General features: G+C 37.3%; 1 protein-coding gene and 1 long non-coding RNA gene across 3 annotated transcripts in view; one reads left to right on the forward strand and one right to left on the reverse strand.

The window, feature by feature from the left end:
* LOC147579466 (uncharacterized) overlaps positions 1-10,222 on the forward strand; it is a 29,524-nt gene extending 19,302 nt beyond the window's left edge. Inside the window, exon 4 of the long non-coding RNA XR_015253983.1 lies at positions 9,486-10,222. This is a non-coding gene — a long non-coding RNA (uncharacterized LOC147579466). The remainder of the gene's footprint in view (positions 1-9,485) is intronic.
* The window catches only part of KIAA1217 (KIAA1217 ortholog), a 755,207-nt gene that overhangs the window by 439,574 nt on the left and 292,392 nt on the right, over positions 1-23,241 (reverse strand). The window lies entirely within an intron of this gene.

Consider the following 23,241-nt stretch of genomic DNA (forward strand, 5'->3'; position numbering starts at 1 on the left):
TTAAAATACTGGCTCAAAAAAGTCAATCTAATGTATGTTTAATTTATATTCAAATGTAACTTCTTAAGTTTATGAATTTAAAAATAATGAATATACAAATGATCAAAATACCAGTATAATATGTATATTCATAATACATATGATAAGCTGTCAGATGTAGATATGACATTCTGTAGTCTGAATAAATAATTGTTTAAAGCTGAATTTCCTTGAAAGTCTAGCTTGTGTACTGTATTTATAAGCATGAATTGTTATAAAACATAACAACAAAAAGAATCTGTACCCTTGACAGATTATAGTCGACTGATGTTTCTTGTTTATGAGAGGATTCTTCACCTATTTGTGTTGTTCTCTAGTTTATTTCGGTAATGTCATTGTACATGTTGGAAACATGGAAAATAAAATTAATCTGAACCCATCTGAGATTTTTTTTACCCTTGCAGAAAGGGGACAAAACCACAGAGGTAGAGTTTTTGACTTAATTTAAGACCCTAGAGATCATTAACTCAGGAAGCCATAATAGTTAACCTGGCACAACAGCATCATTAAGAAAAAGGTTTTTCTTTTGTCTAGATTTTCAAATTCCCAGACACTTATCCTGCCCTTATCTGGCCATGAGTTAAGAGGTTGGTATGATGTGATTATAAAAGAGGTAAGTAGCCTTCTAGGCAGCCAGACAGGTAGAGGCTCATGGTAGTTTGCTCCTAAATGGGCAAGACCAATGAAACTATTGTTTAGAACATATACAGCATGTAATGATATATGGACATGATTTGTTTGCTTGGGAGAATGTTGATAATATCCCCAAATAAAAAAGTAAGCACATACTTGTTCACTGATACTCATTCTGATTAGTTTTCAAATGGTCCTGATCATTGTAAACAATCCAATAATATAGTATTTTGAAGATAAGGAAGCTCATTATACTTGAAAACGTAAAGTTGGAAACAACTACATAGCAAAGTGAAAATCCAAGTATGGGAATGAAAGTTTAAGTAGTTCAGGCAGTAAAATATTCTTGTAAGGTTGGCAAAATCCCTCATTTGTGATCATATACAATCTCTTAAGCTCTTTATAGAGGGAACTTTTCATTGGCACACAGATGTCAATTTTGGAAGGCACTGAATAACACAAACTTTAGAAAAAATATTTGTACAAATAAAGTGTCTTACTTTAGCTTTCAGTCTAGCTAAAGGAGAAACAGAAAAAACATCTTATGATTTTTTAAAACTTTACTGAGCTAAGAAATCTATTCCTGTATCAGGCCCATTAAGATAAGCAACCAAAAGCAACACTGTGTTAGAAACATAACACCAGGCACATTTGCAACTTTTCAGCATTAAAGGAGCCCTGATTGTAATTTAGTTACATAGATAAAATCTGACAAAGAACCAGCACAACCAGTGATTTGTGACCACACTACTCAATGCCCAGTCATCTTGAACTTGGAATCAGCAAGCAACAACAGAGCAATAAGAGTGTAGGTAGCACAATACAAGGGATGCTGTGCTGTGTATCAGAGGTCATAGGAACCCATGTCAAGGAAGTGAACATTTGAAGGGAAACATGAAGGTGTTCTAGCAGTTTGTGCCTTTCTGCTTAAGGTATGTGAAAGGAATGGGGCGCCTGGGTGGCTCAGTCGGTTGTGTCCAACTTCAGCTCAGGTCATGATCTCATGGGCCATGAGTTCCAGCCCCGCCTCAGGTTCTGTGCTGACAGCTCAGAGACTGGAGCCTGCTTCAGATTCTGTGTTTCCCTCTCTCTCTGCCCCTCCCCCACTTACTGTCTCTCAAAAATGAATACATGTTTTATTTTTTAAAAAATTTTTAATGTTTTATTTCATTTTTGAGACACAGAGAGAGACAGCGTGAGCGGGGAAGGGGCAGAGAGAGAGGGAGACATAGAACATGAAGAAGGCTCCAGGCTCTAAGCTGTCAGCATAGAGCCTGACACGGGGCTCAAACTCACAAGCCGTGAAATCATGACCTGAGCTGAAGTCGGACACTTAACCAACTGAGCCACCCAGGCGCCCCAGAATACATGTTAAAAAAAAAAAAAGATATATGAGAGGATAAAAAGCACCAAGTTAGAAGACATTGGCTCAAAACTGCATACCTTTAGTCTTGATCAAAAGAAGTAACTAGACTTTTTCCATATATATCAAAAGAGAGAGATAAATTAGATGGCCTTTAAGTTTTTATTCTATAAAATTCTAAGACTGTGAATTCTTTTTCCTTAGTGGTCCAGGCTTTTCTGATGCACATGCATTCAATTTTTGATCAGATTTGTGAGTTATTGACCTCTCCAGGCTAAGTGGACTATGTCAAAGTAACTGAAAATACAGAGATTAGTTCAGAGAAAACCCCAGATTAATTTAAAGAGGTGCTTTCATACTCCTTTTCCAACACATTGATTTTTTTAAATTTTTTTAATATTTATTTATTTTTGAAGAAGAGAGACAGAGCATGAGTAGGGGAGGAACAGAGAGAGAGAGAGAGAGAGAGAGAGAGAGACACAGAATCTGAAGCAGGCTCAGGCTCTAAGCTATCAGCACAGAGTCCAATGCAGGGCTTGAACTCACAAACCGTGAGATCACGACCTGAGCTGAAGTCGGAAGCTTAACCAACTGAGCCACCCAGGATCCCCAACACATTGATTTTTAACAGAATCAGGTAAGCAATATGAGAAATATGAGAATACCTGTTACTTATATTTCTTATTTCTCATCTATTACTAGGTACAAGACAAATATACATAAAATTAATAAAGGAAAAGAAGGAGAACTCTAGAAGTAAATGTTAATTTTCAAAACTCATACCTAGCTTAGACCATATGTAGTTGGAGGAAATTTCCCATTAAATACTGGTAAGCAGCATTAAGTATGTTTTTTTAATATAATTTACTATCAAATTGGTTTCCATACAACACCCAGTGCTCATCCCAACAAGTGCCCTCCTCAATGCCCATCACCACTTTCCCCTCTCCCCCACCCCCCTTCAGCCCTCAGTTTGTTCTCAGTATTTAAGAGTCTCTTGTGGTTTGTCTCCTTCCCTCTCTATAACTTTCTTCCCCTCCCCTCCCCCATGGTCTTCTGTTAAGTTTCTCAGGATCCACATATGAGTGAAACATATGGTATCCACATATGAGTGAAAACATATCTCTGCCTGACTTATTTCACTTAGCAAAATACTCTCCAGTTCCAGCCACGTTGCTACAAATGGCCAGATTTCATTCTTTCTCATTGACAAGTAGTATTTCATTGTATATATAAACCACATCTTCTTAAGGGATACAGGAGTGCTGAGGCATAGGGGCACTTGCACCCCAATGTTGATAGAAGCACTTTCAACAATAGCCAAATTACGGAAAGAGCCTAAATGTCCATCAACTGATGAATGGATAAAGAAATATGTTTTGTTTTTCTTTGTAAAACAAATGTCCAGGGTAAGCCATGTGACTTTTAGTAATAGGATGGAGAGAAACTTATTGGCCTATACAGATGTGTATGCGTGACTCTGGAATACCTGGTGTCAACGAGGAGCCAAAACTATGGACTTAATAACTGTAAGCATAATCTACCACTTTTATGCTAAAGAAATACTATGCCCTTGACCTTAGCTCTCCTCAAAAATGAATGGATTGGTCACAAAGGGCAGTCAGATACAGGAATGTACACGATCTGTACAAACCCACTGCTGCTTCTGGAAAATACTAGACAAAAGTGAAGGCCCCACCAGTGGGTATTGACTATTCCCTGGTATCATCAGTTTGTTACAAGGAAAAGCAGTATAGTGAGTGTACCTCTCACAGGCACCGCCTACCCATAGGCACAATCACCTTCCACACTACCTCACTGTGCAAGGGCCTAATGTCCCTGCGCTCATCAGTAGCATCCAGAATGAATCTGAGCCTCCTAGAGAGAAAACATATTTTTTGTGCTCCAGTTATTAATATTTTCTACTTATAGACAGGAACAACTGAGTTCCAGGTATCCACAGACAATCTCAATCAACACCTGGGATGGCAATCAGGTGCATGTGAGATTACATTTGTGCATAAAGAATAGCTCAGAGCATGCGGTCAGGGGTTTATTGCAGAGTTTCCCTGGTCTAGGTACAAGGGTGATATTGTGAGACAGTAAGTTTTTACCTTCCACAGCAACTGAAGATAAATACAGACCCCACTGTGCTGAAGTCAGAGCGTGCACACAGTACATGTGCTCTTGAAAGCACTGGACAGACATTAAGTCATCAATCCTCACCACTACGTCCCCCATAAACCACGTATTATTATTCTTTAATGGTTAATGAAACTCAGTCAAGAAGGATAATGGCCTTGCTCAAGGCCACAGAGGGAGCTTGTGTTAGAAAAGAATTAGACTTGAGTGATTTTTGGCCTACAGGCTTGTACTTGGACCACCAGGTCACGTGTAATGGAAGAGGCTTTCTCGAATTATATGCAGAGAATTGTGTGTGTGTGTGTGTGTGTGTGTGTGTGTGTGTGTGCGCGCACAGGCACGCTCAAGTCTGTAGGAGTGAGTGTACATATTGGAACTGCAAGGTCCTATTTTCAATGTATCCTTTAATTTCTAAACATGACAAAAATATTTACAGTATTGTGATACATTTATTCACTGAAATCTGTTCGCTTCCCTTTTCTTTTGTCTAAGAAACAGAAATCTGGGGCAACAAATAAAGAGGCTGCAACCAGAAGAGCATGCTCTGAACTACAGAATATCACCAGTTTTGTTTTTTTTGTTTTTTTTGTTTTTTTTGTTTTTTTGTTTTTTTTTTTTGTTTTTTTTTTTTTTTAGGGACCAGACTGTCCAATCACAAGGTTTTAATTATATTAACTTTTTGGATAGACAAATTGTTTTTCTTTATAAAAAGGTGTTGTAGCAAGTGAAGCGTGCCAGTTCGGGAGTCCAAACTTCCAGAACTAGAATTCTGGTTCCACCTTTTCCTGTCTGCATGATGTTGGGAAAATAACTGAAGCTCCCTGTGTGAGTTTTCTCATGTAAAATAGGATAGTGATAGTACTACATCATAGGATTGCCATGAGGATTATACAAGACAGTACATTCATAAGGTGCTCAGAAGTGTGCTGGGCATATAAGAAGAGCTTGTTAGAGCTCAGATATCATCACCTTACAAACACATAATATATGGAAACTACATTTGCAAACTAAGCTAGTGGTCAATGTTCATGTACACTTCCTAAAAAAATGCTTTTTAAAAATTTAGAACAACAGTTAAGAGGCCAACTAAAATAATACATACATAACACATAAATAAATACAAAATAAATAAATACATAAAATCAGGACAAAATGATTTTGAGGAAATATACCTGAAACAGAATTCAGAAAAATACAGAACACTCAGCAAGAAAGGCCACATTCTCAACTGTTGACTTATAGCCTCATCCTGAATAAAACTGTTGGCACGTATCAACACATAACACCAACATTCACCTTTCATTTGTTGGGATGTCATCATGAAGAGAGTTCTTCATGGGTGAGAATTAGATATGAATGCTGCTATCCTAAAGCTTATTGATTACCAGTGTCTTTGGTTCTAAGGTCCAATTTAGACCATTGGCTCAGAACGGAAAGCATACCAATATTACAGGGATGTGGCTGCATCTTTAAACATGAGTATATGGTGCTGTGAACTAGAGGCAAAGAAAGCACAAAGATATATTGCTTATAGACAGAATATAATACCATGTATTTTGGTATCAAAATAATCAGAGTAAGGAAAGCTTCTTGGAAATTAAAAATACGTGGATGATCAAAATTAGACAGAAGAGTTGGAAGACAAGGTCAAGAAAATCTAGATAACATAAAAAGACGGCTAACAAAAATAAAGAAAAGATAGGATCAGAAAACTGATGTAGTAGATTTGAAAGCCAACTCCGAGGAACACTGTAGCGAGAAAATCAGAGCGAATACAGAAGAAGAAATTATCAAAGAATTAACAAAAAGAATTCACAAGACTGAAGCCCATTGATTCTTTAAATTGAAAGAGCCCATCAAAGTATTCAGTCAAGATAAATGGGAAAGGCTCACACTTTAAGATACATCAGTGAAATTTCAGAACATCAAGGATGAGATGAATATCCACAAAACTTCAAGAGAGAGAGAAAAAGTCACCTACAAAGGAATGTGTGAACATGTTAACAACATGGGACTTCTCCTCAACACTTCTAGATCCCCAAAGGTAATGGAGAAAGGCCTTTAAAGTTATGAGGGGAAATTATTTTCTGTCTAAAAATAATGCTTGTCCCAACTATCACTGAGATGTGAAAAGAGAGTCCAGATATTTGTTGGACATGTAAAAACTCAGAAAATTTATTTTCAACCTTGCTTTCCTTAGGAAGATTTGCTTCAGGCAAATGGAGAAGGAATCTGAGAGGGGCACCTGGGTGGCTTGGTCGGTTAAGCTCCCAACATCAGCTCAGGTCATGATCTCACGGTTCATGAGTTCAAGCCCTGCATGGGGTTCTGCACTGATGGTGCGGAGCCTGCTTTGGATTCTGTGTCTCCTTCTCCCTCTGCTCCTCCCCTGCTCATGCTCGCTCTCTCTCTCTCAATCTCTCTCTCTCAAATAAATAAATAAATAAATAAATAAATAAGCATTAAAAAAAAAGAAATAATCTAAGAGAGACCTGTCCAAGTGTTGTACAAATCAGTCAGGAAAGAGTAGGGCAGAAGGATTGAGGGATACGAACAGAAGCACCAGGAAGAAAAGGGAGTTCTGGGAATGTGGTCATATCTATACCATCCTTGGGAGAATCTGAAGCACTGAGGAAGGACAGACTACAAGATAAATGGTTATAGCACACTTCTTTGGCTTAGCAATAAAAATATGAGGTCTCATTAGTTACAGTCTTTATTGATTTTCAACTTACAGAATTAACCTGTAGATAAACCACGGAAGACTGAACTGTGTTAACCAAAAAAATAACTACTATTAACCTTTTTCGTATGGAAACAAAAGTACAGTTGATAAATTTTAAGAGGGGGGCAACATGGAAAAGTGGTGAAGCGAATGTCACTGCATTAATTTAGGAAATCAACTAAAGAGACAAATGTCAAAAAATAAATGAAATGTACCAGAATATACTTCTCCAATAAACAAATTACACAAGGGGGGTGGGTAGGGAATGAGAGTCAGATACATGAGAAACTATACAGACTAAATTAAACCCTGTGGACCCAATGAAATAAGCATTCTAAAGAACTAACACTGAGATCTTAATGTGATGGGCTAGAACCTACACAAACTCAATACGAACCTTAGATGGCGAGACTGTTGATTGGGTTTCTTGATCTTAATGACAACCACTTTAAGTAAAAGCCTAACACAATACACAGCTATACTATAGAGTCTTAGTCCTGTTCTCCAACAATGAAAGGTTTCTATTGGTACTATGTGATATGATGTGTGGCTATGAAAAAAAGAATTCTGAGTAAAAAATAAATATATAAGGGGTGCCTGAATGACTCAGTCAGTTAAGCATCTGACTCTTGACTTCAGCTCAGGTCTTGATCTCAGGGTTGTGAGTTCAAGCCCTGAACTGGGCTCCACACTGGGCATGAAGCCTACTTAAAAAAATATTTAAAATGTTAATGAAATAAAAGACATATTCTGATGAATGTTGTCTTTCAAAATGATGTAGTCCTGTTGCCAATTTCAAAACTCTTGTGGTAGAACTCTCCTTTGGGACAGCCTGAATCTTCTCAGAGTGATGCACAGGAAACACCACCTTGTTATTTTATAATCTACTCCCAGTGTTTTGTTTGTTTGCTCGTTCGTTTGTGTTTTACAAAAAGATGCATTATCTATACTGACCTTGCAACTCAATAATCACCCTTGCTTTCAAGTGACTTTTAAGTAACCCCCAAAACAAATAGATTATCAAAGAAAAACTATTTTCATACACTAAGTTTATTCAAAGATATCCTCACAGGTTACCAAAAGAAGATATTTTGAAAAATCTTTGGAATAGCATCTAGTCTTAGATTGTTTGTATAAAAACTCCCTCCCTGGGCATACCTTACTTAGACACAGATATGTAACCATTAAATGTCTGGATACTTTTCAAGTTGAGGTGGGTAAAATTCCTTTTTTAGAAGAAATTTTTTTAGACTTTAACGCATATTATATATAACATCAAAGAGAAATCTCCCTTTAAGCAGCCAAAATTCACTCTATTCAGCAACTTTCATCAATACTTCCAAAGTCCTTCAGTGTTCACTATATGTGTCTTCAATGAAGTATTTCGGTCAATAAAATACTTACTGTACAAGCATTTCATAGACATGGCTAAAGTAATAATAAACCAAGTTAAGAAAAAAATTAAAATTTTCCAGACAGAAATTTGCATCTTTGAAGCAGTACATGGTGCAAAAATGTATTACTGGATATTCATTTGTAATAGTTTTTAACAGAAGAGTGATCAGGATTAAAATTATAATGTGGTATGAACTTATTTTGTTCTATAAAATAAAAACTTCCAATGATAAGGATGAGAATATTAAAACCATTTTTTATTTTACCTTAAAATCACAGTGTCAAAAATTACCTTTGTGATAGCTCAAAATGTAATTTAAAAAAATAACTATTATAAATGTTGCTTAGTGGTTTAATATGTAGTTCTTGGTATAATGGAGAAAATTGTTACTGTATTTTAAGCGGTGGTTTCATGCTTTCTGTGAATATGTACCCTAAAATAATAGTTTGATTTGGTTACCACATTTCTCAATTCCAGGTCACGCATTCAACGATATCCTTGCTCACTTAAATGCTCCAGGTGACAATGGTAGCAGAGATCTTTGTCATGCTTGGCAGGGAATCATGTCATTAGATTATCATTTCAGAAATAAATTCATTTTTAAAAGAGACTGCAAAATATTAAGCATGCAAAAACTCTTTGGCCAGTGATGATGTGGTTTTAGGACCTGTCCCTTCTTTCTTTTCGTTTCTTCCCATATATACGAGGAATAAAAAAGAAACTTCATATGAATATAACTGGATTACGAGAAACTGTGAATCAACCAGGAATAAAGTCTGTCATCCTCAAAAAGAAGTGAAAACACTCAGTTTTTCTTTTATCCGTCCTTAATTAATGAAGGAAAGCTCTATTACCTCCATCTTCCTAATTACTAGTTATTTTAGCAACACCCTCGAGGATTTTAGAAAATGTCACACTCACACAAAGGGGCAAGTTTTTGAAACCATTAAAAGTCTCCTTCGTTTAAGTTGTCTGGCAGTATTATTAAGAAAGAAGTTTCTAAGCACAAGCTGACAAAAGCAGCCGATTTAAAACATTACCTTTGTGTGGAGAAGCCTTCCACTGAGCAGGAGCGGCTGCCGTTTGCACCTGCTGCTGTTTGACCAAATTCCCTTCACTTCCAGCTCTCAAAATCGTCTCACCTACACTGATTTTTTTCTGTTTGCTGTTCAAATCGTCCCTTCTAGGTGATGGCAGCTTGGAAGCTGCGTTGGCAAAGAAAGGTCTGGCCAAGCGAGAAGGTCTGGACATTTTAAACAGCAGCAAAAACAACAATAAAAGGAACCAACCCCAGAATGTTACCTGCTGGGGCAGCGGATTCTATTCCTCTGAGCTTCACGTTCCAGCTGCCACAGTTACAGCCTAAAGTGCAGTTGGATGGGAAGTGCCGGGCTGCCACTTGGATTTCTTTTGAACAAAAGGCATCGTGCAGCCACACAGCCCATTTACTAGACCTGTGGAATGTAAATGTGTGTTTCAGAGACCCTGGTGACAGTTTTGCGATGGTAAATGCTCCAACTCAGAGTGAACGGCAGATGCTGGAATATGAAATGCAGAACACACACACACACACACACACACACACACACACACACACGGAACTTCCTGGCATGCACAGACGAGACACCGGACGGACAGCCTAGAAGTGGAAAATGAATGTAAATATTACCCCACCCACTCAGGTACAGTATACAGAAATGATCCAGATGTGCGGTTTATATTACTATGAAGTGCATACCACATTCGGTTTCCAGGCATTAGTTCAAGCAAATATTTCCTCGCCTTAGCACATTCCTATATTATATTCCAAAAGTTGACCGTGTAACGAATGCCCACCTACATAATTACTTCTCCTGCTGTTTATAGAACATGCATAGCACCATGGAAAAGAAGGAAACAGAAGAACAGAATTTCCATACCCGTTTGGGCTGCTGTGGGGTACTTACTGATTGATAAGAAGTGTCGTGTGTCCTTGTGACATTGGACGTGTGTGTATGTTGTGTGAGTTGCGTGCACGCGTATGTGGCGAGGAGGGGCGCCGGGGGAAGAGATAGAAATTATTTTGCTTTTTAAAGAGCTTAGACTTTATTCTAATCAACGAATGAATACTTGTTATTACCAGGCTTTCTAGAAGACCAACAGTGATATAAAAATAAAGTGTGTTCAAGGGGTAATATTTTTTTAGGCTGAAAATATTGCTTCGACCAACTGAACACATAGCCCGTACCGGGAACCCACAACCCCTTCCCCACCAAGGGTAACCAGTTTCCTCTTAGTTTCCCCTGTCAGTGATTTTTATGACTTGAGGTTAAGCTGTTTCCAACCTCAATTATTCTGTGTTCCCTTAGGGAGAGTCTCACCAGCTCTCTCTGAACTATAAAAAGGTTCTGTGAATATGTGATCATCCGACTCCACTCCAAGTGTAAATACCATGCCATTCCCCATTTATAGTTGATAAATGCACAGCTACTTAGCACTTTATCAGAGGCAGAATTATGCTCTGGAAAGAGTATAAAATTTTGGAATCAATTGGACATGAAGTTACTTCTAACTTCTAAATTGGGCTCAGCCTTGGGCAAGTTTTTTTCTCATCAACATGTGACAACTCCGCACCTTGTCTGGCACGTGATAGCACTCAAGGAATGTGAGTTTCTTTACCCTGTCCTTCCACAGACCTACAGTCAGCCACACTCTGTCTCAGAAGCTGGAATGATGGTGCATTCCCGGTGCACCTTGGTGCTGCAGTTCGGTGGTGGTTTTTCCTAAGTCTTATCTGCTTTCCAACCTGCAGGATAGCCTTTAGGTGACTGAAAAGACGCAGATGACAACTGACATGCAACCAAGGATGTAAAGGCAACATGTACAATAAGGACAAGAAAGGTGCCACCGTAGACAAAAATCTATAGGCTGCTGCAGGGCCCCAGCTCTCCTTGAGACAGTGATGATGGTTAATAGCAATGCTTAACAGTTACTGTGTATTTATTATAAACCCAGACTGTGCTAAGTCATTTATCCCTCACAGTTACCCTGAGAAGTAGGTACAGGTACTATTATTATCCCATTTTACAGATGAATAAACTGAAGTACTCACTGGCCTAGAAACTCGCCCAAGATCTCACTTATAGTTCATACTGAATCTGGGATTTGAACTCAGCTAATCTGTCCCCAGGGTTTGCTCTCTTCTCCAGAAATCAAAAAGTCTGGCTGCAAATCCACATTAGGCACTGAGTGTGAATATTCAGTGATCGTTCGGTCACAGAGGTACCTGGGAAAAGTGCTTCTGCCTCTCAGATGTCATGTGCCAGACCCCCACTGCACCGCAACCCTACACCTACAAGAGCCGGGGACAGGAGGCGTGTCTGAGTTTAGTGTCATGGGGATCAAGCCATTCCAACGTTTATTTATTTTTGGGACAGAGAGAGACAGAGCATGAACGGGGGAGGAGCAGAGAGAGGGAGACACAGAATCGGAAGCAGGCTCCAGGCTCTGAGCCATCAGCCCAGAGCCTGACGCGGGGCTCGAACTCACGGACCGCGAGATCATGACCTGGCTGAAGTCGGACGTTTAACCGACTGCGCCACCCAGGCGCCCCAAGCCATTTCAACCTAGAACCACAACATCCCGTGTTGGGGAGCAGATGGAGAGATTGGCAGTCTGGAGGGTGTGAGCGAGCATTTGCACATGGAACCCACAAGCCACGGATGTCAGTGAAAGAGCTTGACAATGGTACCATTATCCTCCTGAGGAGTACAGGTGGCTAAGCCTCAGCGTCTCCCAGGCCTCTTGGCCCTTTCCATCCCTGCCTCCTGATCTTACTTTCTGGCCAGGTGTCAAGGAAAGAAGTTGGTAACATCCGTCTGCCTTCTAAACTCATCTTGTGCATACTCCTAGGAATAGATACCCCAATTTGTTCTGTAACCACAGAGAAGACACTTTACCCTCCAAGGCCAAATCACCTTGAAGAAGGCGTCGTGGTACCTGCTGTTTATTGTAACAATCAAGTGAGATAATAAATATGAAAGCACTTGGACAGTTGTAAAATGACATGTGAATTAAAGGTAGTGATTGGCATGGTGGTAAGTGACCACTTTTCTTAGTTGTCCTGACTAAATAATGCTTTGGTGTCCTAGCAAAATCTTCCACAGCTGTGATCAGCAAACTTCTGTAAGGGGCCAGCCAGTAAGTATTTTCAGCTTTATGGGCCATATGATCCCTGTTGCAACTCTTCAACTTTGCTAAACGGAATGTGAAAGCAGCCACAAACAAAGCACAAATGATCGGGCAAGGTTGTGTTCCAATAAAACTTTATTTACAAAAATAGCTGCTCAGAGAAAGCTAACCATAGCTTGTTGATCCCTGCGCTATAGCAACTAATTAAACATTTGTGAATGAAAGTATCATTCTGATTCCTGTCTCCTTGACTAAAATTCCTGTCTCCTTAACTAAAACCTACCGTCTGGATTCTTTGCCTTCCTCTATGTCTAGATGAGCGCACTTCACGTTCTGGCTCCAAATATAGACGTGATCCTTTTCTCATATTACCTCACTCTACTATTTGAACCTAACATCACATTCTGGGACTTGAGGAGTCTCAGATGGACTTTATGAACAGCCAATATTGATTCTAACTTAATTGCAAAATACAGGAGGATAGGAGTAGCAACCACCTCTTTGGCTAGCTGGATTAGATCATGTTTTGCCATTTTTTGTACCAATATTAACATATATAGATTGCCATGTGGAGGGAGGCATAGTTAGAGCACAAGGGTAACCAAATCTGTGGTCTGAACGTTACTTGTGAAATTTTTCATGCTTCGCAGATTCAAGACAAAGGCTTGTAAGTTGAGATTCCTCAATTCCTGGTTAAATGCTGCAAAGATTTCTTGGTTTAACAACTCTAATTTCTAAGAATCCTTTAAAAGGCATTTCTTATGAGTCCAATAAAAGTTGCTTTACACCATGATGTCACCCATCTGCACTTCTAGATTGTAAAAGAGTCTCAAAATTATATGATTGTCAATGCCAAGAAGAATTTCTGTGGTTTTTATTGCAAAACACTCCCATACATAGAAGACTGAATGACTTATCTGAAACAACAGTAGATTTGGACACAGTTTTAAAAAGTTGTACAAAAAATGTGTGAGACAGCCAGGTTGTGTGACGGAGGCTGGAATTTTGTAGTCACAGAAGGTTTCCATGTTCTATTTTAAGAATTATATCAGCTCTAAGTGCAAGTTAAAATTTCATATTTAAGAGTAGAATCCTGAAGTACAGAGAATCTATTTCTTATTAGGCTGGCCTTCAGTGATAGTATTGAAGGTCTAACTTAAAAAGCAGAGCAACTCAAAAACACTGGACAATCTAAAAGTCATTCTTCTGACTAACTTAGTAATAATGGTGTGTTCACATTTACCTGCAAAGTTTTAAATACCTGTGATTCTAATTAGTGCCTTTTACTCACTCCAAACTGCAAATGAGGTGATGCTGTTAGCAGACTCCCCCCGCCCCCTTCCTTTTAAAAGAATCCTAATTAGACCTACATAGTTCTGTGGAGGAAAACAACAGAGAAAACTGAAGACTTCTGGGAGGGAAGCAACATCACAATGATTACTCGACAAGGGGATGAGCTTATCAATTCTCTTGCTGTAACTTACAAAGGTGACAGAGCTTCATTTATATAATTTCAAATTATCTTGCTCAGGTTCTTAATTCGTATAAACCATCCACCATATTGAATTTTCAAGGTTAATAAAAGCCAAACTTTAAAATAGAAAAAAAGTAAGAAAAGGCTATTTCAGAACTCTGAGGCACCTGTGTAATTATGGCATGACATTTAGCTCAATAGACATGTGATGCTTTTCTGAGATACCTTTCTGGTTCCCGCAGGCTTTGAGTTAGTGGCAGGAGGGGGGTTAAAAACTAACCATGATGTGAAAGAGCCAAATTGGGTCAAGCTAACAGTGTGCTAAACCTTCTGGGGAAATTCTACATGTTCAATTAACTTTTTAAAAAGTTTGTTAATAATACTTCATCAAAATATAGAGATAAAATAACATTGTAGGGTTCTGTTCAATTAACTTTTGATAAAGGATGAGTTAAGAGGAAGTGTGTCCACTCAACATGGTGAAGGTCATATGATCCACCCACAAAGGCAGCACAAATGTTGGTTTCAAAGGCGTTTAAAGAATACATTTCCTTTTTCTCTTTGTTAAAACCACAGTGAATTTACACAAAATTTATACAAAAAGGTAGTGAAATTATTATCATATTCAAAATTTTCTTTGACTATGAGATCACACAGCTTGAAAAATTAAAGGCTCTAAGCAAATAAAAAAGATGCAACATCACTAACCATTAGGAAAATGTAAATCAAAATCACCACAGTGAGAAACCACCTCACATCCATTAGGATAATTATGATAAGCAGAAACAAAAACAAAACAAAATCAGAAAACACTAAGTATCGGCAAAGACGTAGAGAAACTGAAATCTTTGTGCCCTCTTGGTGGGAATATAAAATCGTGCAGCCAACTGTGTTATATGGTGTTGGTGGTTCCTCAAAGCATTAAACATAGATTTACCAGGGGCACCTGGGTGGCTCAGTCGGTTAAGCGTCCGACTTTGGCTCAGGTCATGATCTCGCGGTCCGTGGGTTCGAGCCCCGCGTCGGGCTCTGTGCTGACTGCTCAGAGCCTGGAGCCTGTTTCAGATTCTGTGTCTCCCTCTCTCTCTGACCCTCCCCCGCTCATGCTCTGTCTCTCTCTGTCTCAAAAATAAATAAATGTTAAAAAAAATTTAAAAAAAAAATAAAATAAACATAGATTTACCATATGATTCAGCAATTCCATTTCTGAGGATACACCCAAAAGAAATGAAAGCAGGAACTTAAGCAGATATCTGCACACACAGGTTCACAGCAATTTATTATTCACAGTAGCCAAAAGGTGGAAGCGACCCAAGTGTTCAGTGATAGATGAATGGGTAAACAAAATGTGGCGTATGTGTATAATAATAATGGAATATTCCTCAGCCTTTACAAAGGAGGGAAATATCTGACATACGCTATAACATGACTGAACCTTGAGGACATTCTGCTAAGTAAATTAAGCAGTCAGAAATGGGCAAATATTACACGATCCCACTTACATGAGGTACCAAGAGTAGTCAAATACACAGAGAAAGAAAGAGCACTGGGGCTGGAGGAAGGGTGGGATGGGAGGTGAGAATTTAATGAGTGAAGAGTTTCAGCAGAGGAAGGGAAAAAGTTCTGGAGATGGCTGGTGGTGATAGTTCCACAAGAATGTGAATGCATTTTAATGCCACAGAATTATACATCTGAAAATGGTCAGAATTGTACATTTAATATTATGTATATTTTCTTGCAAGAAAAAGAATTCAAATTCATATTGGTAACAGTGGATACTTTATTTTCCCCTTGTGAACCTAGGGTTAGATGTTGGTTTACCTTCTCCTTCTCTCCAACATTCTGTAGCTTGGGCAATGCAAAAAAACAATTTTTTTCCCACAAGCTAGATTTAAGGAGATGTCCAGAGTCCTTCTGCTACTAGAGGAGAGATGTGATTTTGTCACTGCGGCCTAACCACGGCTGCCTAGTAGACCCGACATGACTCCTTGTGCTGTCACATCAGCCACATTGCAAAGCAGATGATACAAAACCCTTGTAAGGGAATTTAATTACATTCTCTCTCCCCAACAGTCTTGAAAGATGAATGCAAGCTATCATTCTAATAGCGATGAGCAAGAAAGGCTAGAGATGGATTCATCTCAAAAAGACTATGAAGCTACCTTTCCGGAACTTGTTTCCTGGCTCTTTGGTTCTCTGGCATAGCCTTTTCACTTTCCCTGAAGAGCACCTCTTTTTCTTTGAAAGGCACAGCAAACTCTCCTCAAAATGGGGAACAAATTTCCCCCCACGGCTTCAGAATCCTTCTTAGCATATCCCTTGGCCCCTATTTTCAAAATTTGCAGTGAATTATTTAATAGAAGTTCCTGTTGAAGAGTGTTCCGTTTTTTCTAAAGACCCATTGCACATCCTCTACTTGTTTTTATGAAGCAAAAGTTCACACCAGACTCTGAATACTCTTTAGAGTGAATGAAAGGAAGAATTTACTCCATGCTGAGCGAGAACAGTCTATAACCTTCATATCTCTGCAGACTCATGTTCTCAAACAAGGCAATGTAGATATTTATGTAGACAACAGAGCAGCATATATCTTAAAGAGAAGTTTGGTGTTTTCCTCTTTTAACACTTCTAATTTACAAAACCAGATGAGGCTCTAAAGATCTCTTTGTGAAATACCTTCCAACTTCATTTGAAGGAAGGATTATTCAGATAATTCTTTTCCTCCCTAAAATAATTCATAGACAAAAAAAGTGTATCCACTTATGGGCAGTTAAGAAAACCGAGAAATGCAAGTTTATTTTCCATTATATTGTAATGTCACTTCATAGCCCTGGGCTCCCTTCACTTCCTGCTTCTTCCTTGACATCTCTTTTTATGTCCTCAGGAGACCCCTAATTTTACCCCACTGAAAGCTTGCTTTCTAGGAAGGCTCTTCATGGGAAATTTATAACTTAGAATATTTTTTTAGGTTAAGGCAATTTTAAAATAACAAATGTAATACTTATTGATGGAAGCAAAAAATTATTGATAATGCCAAAAGTGATATTTAGATTTTTTGGTACTCCTCGGATAATTGAAAATAAATTTTAAGTACAGCAAACATAAAGAGGCTATATACTAAAGTGTATAAATCAAAATAGTACCAGAACACACATGTACCCATTGCCACGATCTAGAAACAAAACACCACCTTTGAAAAATCTGAAGTCTTCTACATGCTTCCAATTGGCCACATGCCCCTTGAACCTTGATGTGACAGCTTCCTTAGACTTAGTTTCAATGATTCATTTATTTTTCTTCATAGTTTTACAAATGTGTATATATGTCTAAACAATATATTGCTTAGTTCTGTTTTTATATTATGTCAATGACTTCAAATAGAATTTGCTCTTCTGTGACTTTCTTTTGAGTTCAGCATTATTTTTCTTGGAATTTATATATGTATGTATCTGATATACTGTAATTCACTCACTTTCACTTTGCATAGGGGTCCACGACATGAATATATTGCAATGAACAAGCATATCACCTTCTGCAGTTGTTGAACATTTGTTTGTCTTCAGTGTGAGAAAAGGATATGTTTTCGTTTTGTCCATATGGATAATCAATCAGTAAATTACATCACACCACAATCCACTTTTTTGCCATGATCTGAAGAATCAGCTTTGTCATTTATTAGTTTCCATTTTTGTGTGAGTCTTTAATGGGTTCTGGAACATTTTCTAAATTTATTTATCTATCTCTGTGCTGGGCTGTCTTAATCAGAGCTAAATCATAATGAAAATAGCTAATACACACTGACATGCCAGATACTGTTCTAAGCACTTTTCACATGGTAACCATTTTATTCCTCATCATTACCCTGCGAAGTGGGCACTATCATTACATGGATGAGAAAACTGAGGATCAGATAAATAAATCATAGGTATCTAGATCCCTTGATAAACTCAGTCTATCCACAGAGATTGTTCAAATCTGACTCATTATAAACCACGATATCTCATTGAGCAATGAACCTTTTTTTAATCTGAGGATAGTTGACACACAATGTTACATTAGTTTCAGCTATACAACATAGTGATTCAACAACTCTATATGTTATGCTGTGCTCACCACAAGGGTAGCTACCATCTGTCACCATGCAACCCTATTACAATACCATTGGCTATTTTCCCTATGCTGGGCCTTTCATTCTCCTGACTTATTGATTTCATACATGGAAGCCTGCATGTGCCACTCCCTTTAACACATTTTGACCATATCCCCGCTGCCTTCCCCTCTGGCAACCATTGGTTTGTTCTCTCTATTTATAGGTCTGATTTTGCTTTTTGTTTGTTGGTTTATTCATTTGTTTTGCTTTCTAGATTCCACACATAAGTGAAACCATATGGGATTTGTTTTTCTCCATCTGACTTATTTCACTTAGGTCAATGGGTCTTCTAAAGGTGCGTCTTGGGTATTCTTAGACCTCTGCCCTAACATGCAAATTTTATAAACATCATGCTAAGTTCCACACAAAGCAAAAACCCCAGTACATTTTTCATGGGTCATAACAAAGAAAAAGTTCAGGACCAGATGACTTCATAGGTAAATTCTACGAAACATTTGAAAAAGACTTAATACCAATTTAACTTACACTCTTCTAAAAAGGAGAAGGGGAGGGTCTTATTTTACAAGGCCATCATTATCCTTGTACTAAAACCAGACAAAGACACTACAAGAAAAGAAAATTTGGCAAATATTCCCTCATTAAACATAGAAACAAAAAAAACCCCATAGAAACAAAAATTAACAAACCTAATTCAATAATACATTAAAAGGATCAAGTGGTACTTATTCAGATGATACAAAGATGGTTCAGCATTTATAAATCAACCATGCGACACACCACATTAACAAAACGAAGGGTAAAAATCATATGATCATCTCAATAGATGCAGAAAAAGCACTTGGCAAAATTCAACTTCCTTTCATGACAGCAATTTGCAATAAACTGGATATAGACAGAATGTACCTCAACATAATAAAGGCCCATATATTACAAAGCTTCAGCTACTATCATGCTCAACAGTGAAAAGCTGAAAGCTTTTCCCATAAGATCAGAAAGAAAACAGAATGCCCACTCTCTCCATTTGTATTCAACATGGTGCTGGAAGTCCTAGACAGAGCAATTAGAAAAGAAAAAGAAATGAAACCCTCCAAGTTGGGAAGAAAGTAAAACTGTCTCCATTTCAGACAACATGATATTACATACGTGGAGAATTCTAAACATTGCACCAAAAACTGCTAGAACTAATCAATGAATTCAGTAAAGTTTCAGTATACAAAACCAATTAAAAAAAATCTATTGGATTTCTATGCACGAACACTAAACTACCAGAAAAAGAAATTAAAAAATAATCCCATTTATCATGGCATCAAAAAGAATAAAATATGTAGGAATAAATTTACCCAAGGAGGTGAAAGACCTACACAGTGAAAAATATTAAGACACTAATGAAACAAACAGAGGAAGATACAAATAAACAGAAAGATGTTTTGTGCCCATGGATTAGAAGAATTAATATTGTTAAAATATCCAAATCACCCAAACCAATCCACAGATTTAGTGCAAAATGCCCAATCAAAATTACAGTGGCATTTTTCACAGAAATAGAAAAAAACGATCCTGAAGTTTGTATGGAGGCACACAAGATGCCAAATAGGCAAAGCATCTTAAGAAAGAAGAACAAAGCTGGAGGCATCATGCTCCCGATTTCAAACTATGTTACAAAGCTGTAGTAATCAAAACAATACGATATTGACATAAAAACAGACACATGGATCAATGGAATAGAATAGAAAGCACAGAAATAAACTGACATATATATGATCAATTGACTTATGAAAAAGGAGTTAAGAACACACAATGGGAAAAGGACCATCTCTTTAATAAATGGTTCTTGGAAAATGAGACAGCCAAATGCAAAAGAATGAAACTGGACTCCTATCTTACAACATACACAAAAATAAACTCAAAATGGATTAAAGATTTGAATGTAAGACCTGCAACCATAAACCTCCTAGAAGAAAACTGGTTGTAAGCTCCTTGGCATGGACCTTGCATTTGATCCCAAAAGCAAAGGCAACACAGGCAAAAATAAATAAGCAAGTCTGCATCATCTACAAAGCCTCTGCGTAACAAAGGAAATGCTATGGTGATAACTTTTTGCAACACGTAAGTCTGTCAAATGAACACATTGTATACCTTAAACTTACACAATTTTATATGCTGATTTTATCTCAATAAAGCTGGAAACTCTTTTTCATTTGTACTGTGTTAAATCTACAAATAAATTTACAGTATTTGAGTCTTCACATTCATGAACATGATTATTTTTCTCCATTTATTTAGGCATTATAGAATATATTTTTTGCCATGTTTTATATTCTACAAATTGCGTGGCTTTTCTTAAATGGATTCCTAGGTACCTTATCTTGTTTCTGCTACTAAGATATCATTTTAAAGTTACATTTTTTGTTTTGTTGCTTTATGTAGAAACACAATTGACTTCAAACAGTTACTGCCTTGTTTCTTGGCAATCACTGAATAAAAGGAATTAGATTTACCTTTTCCAAACACCCAGGAAAATAGACAAAATATATGAACCAATGGTTTTCAGACACTGTACAATAGACTTCAGAAGACTGATTTTTAGAAGAATAAAAACAAATATGATAAGCACAACAAATGACCTAGGTTACTGTTTGGGAGAGTTTCCGGTCCACAGTGAAAAGAAGGGACACTCACACAGAGGCTGGCTGTCTGTGAGTTTAAGAAACACAGTTCAAAGTTCAGGGAGGCAAAGGTATAATTTTCAGGGCAAAAAAAAAAAAAAATCACAGGAAGGTGCTGCACAGAGTTATAGAAATATATGGAGTATTTTCTTTGATCACAGCAGAATTAAATTAGAAATAAATAGCAGAAAGATATTTGAAAAATCCCCAAACATTTGAATATTAAACAATAACCATCTAAATAACTTACAGAAGAAATAACAAGGAAAATTATACGAATAATTTGAACTGGATAAAATGAAAATATGACCTAAAAATCTGAGTGATGCTGCTAAGGCAAGTTTAAAGGGAATGTTGTAGCATTACAGAATTTAGATAGGCTTATATTACAGGTATTTTGCCAGAAAATAAGAAAAGTCTCAAACAACGATCTAAGTCTCCACCTTCAAAAAAGTTAAAGAAAACATAAGAACAAGGAGAAAAACAATAAAGAACAAAAGTCAATGAAATAGGTAAGAGAAAAGCAATAGAGAAAAATCAATATAAGTAAAAGCTAATTCTATGAAAAGATCAATAAAATTTATAAGAGTCTAGCCAACAAAACAGGAGAATTACACAGATTATCAATATCAGGGAATGAGAGGGCATCACCATAGAAAGGAACTGTGATGAGTAACTTTATACCAACAAATTCAACTACCTAGATGAAATGTATAAATGGCTCTGAAGACATAAACTACCAGAACCCACTCAAGGAGATACACAATATTCCCATATACATATAAAAAAACCACAAAAACTCAATTGATGATTTGAAACTTTACCATGATGAAAACTCCAGCCTGGGATGGCTTTATCGGTGAATTATACCAAATATTTAAGGAAAATAGAACACAAATGCTACCCACAGTGTTCCAGAAAATGGAAGCAGAGGTAATATTTCATAACTCATTCTATGAGGCCACATTACTATGATACCCAAACTAGACGACATTAAAGGAAAACTATGCATCAAAATGTATCATCAACATATATGGAGAAGTCTCTAAGAAAATTTTAGTAACTTAAATCTAGCAATATATAAAATGATAGTACATTAAGGCTATGAAAGATACATCCGAGAAATGCGAAGTTACTCTAACATTTGAAAATCAACTGATGTATTCACGATTTTAACAGACTAACAACAACAAAAAAACCATGTAATCACCCACCTCAATAGAACCAGGAAAACCATCTGACTAAAGTCAACGCTCATTCATAGTAACACATCTTAATAAACTAAGAACCAAAGGGAACCGCTTCCATCTGATACAATACATTGATAAAAAATATTACAGCTAACACATTCATGTTGAAAGACTATTGTATTTAGCTCCACAGATGCTGACAATTAGTTTGCCTGAATGGTTGTAAAATTTTATGCACTCAATAAAGTATGAGAATGCCAGTTTCCTCACCTGCTCAACTATATTTGGTGTTAAAAGTGAACTTTGTAGCTTGATCTTACATGTAGCAATTTTACTAAACTGCCTGTTGACTCTAATAACATATGGATTCATTTGGATTTTCTAGGTAGATAGCCAGCAAATAATGACGTTTTTGTTTCTCCCTCTCTAACTCTTATGCCTTGTCTTACTGTGATAGCTAAGCTCACTAGTAATGCAATGCTGAGAAGAAATGGTGTTTTGGTCTTGTTCTTCAATATAAAGATAATTCTTTTTTAATTTTTTTAATGTTTATTATTTTTGACAGAGGGAGAGAGAGAAAGAGGGCGGGGGAGGGACAGATAGAGAGGGAGACACAGAATTTAAAGAAGGCTCCAGGCTCTGAGCTGTCGGCACAGAGCCCAACACGGGGCCTGAACCCACTAACCATGAGATCATGGCTTGAGCCAAAGTCGGATGCTTAACTGACTGAGCCACTCAGCTGCCCCAGATAATTGTTTTAATATTTCAACATCCATTAAAATATTTGATTTAGGTTTTTTGTAGATATTTCTTTTTTCAGCTTAAATATATTTCCTCCTTTAAATCCTTGTTAAAAGTCTTGACCATTAATGATTGCTGAAATTTATCATGTCTTTTTTTTTTTTTTAAGAAAGAGAGAGCACAAGTTGGGGAGAGGGAAAGAAAGAGATAATCTTAGCAGTCTCCACACCCAGTGTGGAACCAGACATGCGGCTCAATCCCCCAACCCTGGGACTATGCCCTGAGCTGAAATCAAGAGTCCCACGCTTAACCTACTGAGCCACCCAGGCTCCCCTATCATGTGCTTTTTCAAATTTTTCTTTTCCTTTTTAAGTCTTTTGGGATATGGTATTTACCCTTTAAGCTGTTAATATAATAAATTACATTAACAGTTTATTTATACTGATTGTGATTAAGGACATATTTTATTTCTATTTTCATATTTTGTCCTTCTTATTTAGCTTGATTTTTTTTTTCCTTTTTCTTTGCCTACATTTTTTCTCCTCCTTTCTTGTAACTTTTTCTTCTATAAGTTTAGGAATATGCATTCTA

This window comes from Puma concolor, chromosome B4, assembly GCF_028749965.1.
Source record: "Puma concolor isolate L17-30 chromosome B4, mPumCon1.1.hap2, whole genome shotgun sequence".
Lineage (NCBI taxonomy): Eukaryota > Metazoa > Chordata > Mammalia > Carnivora > Felidae > Puma > Puma concolor.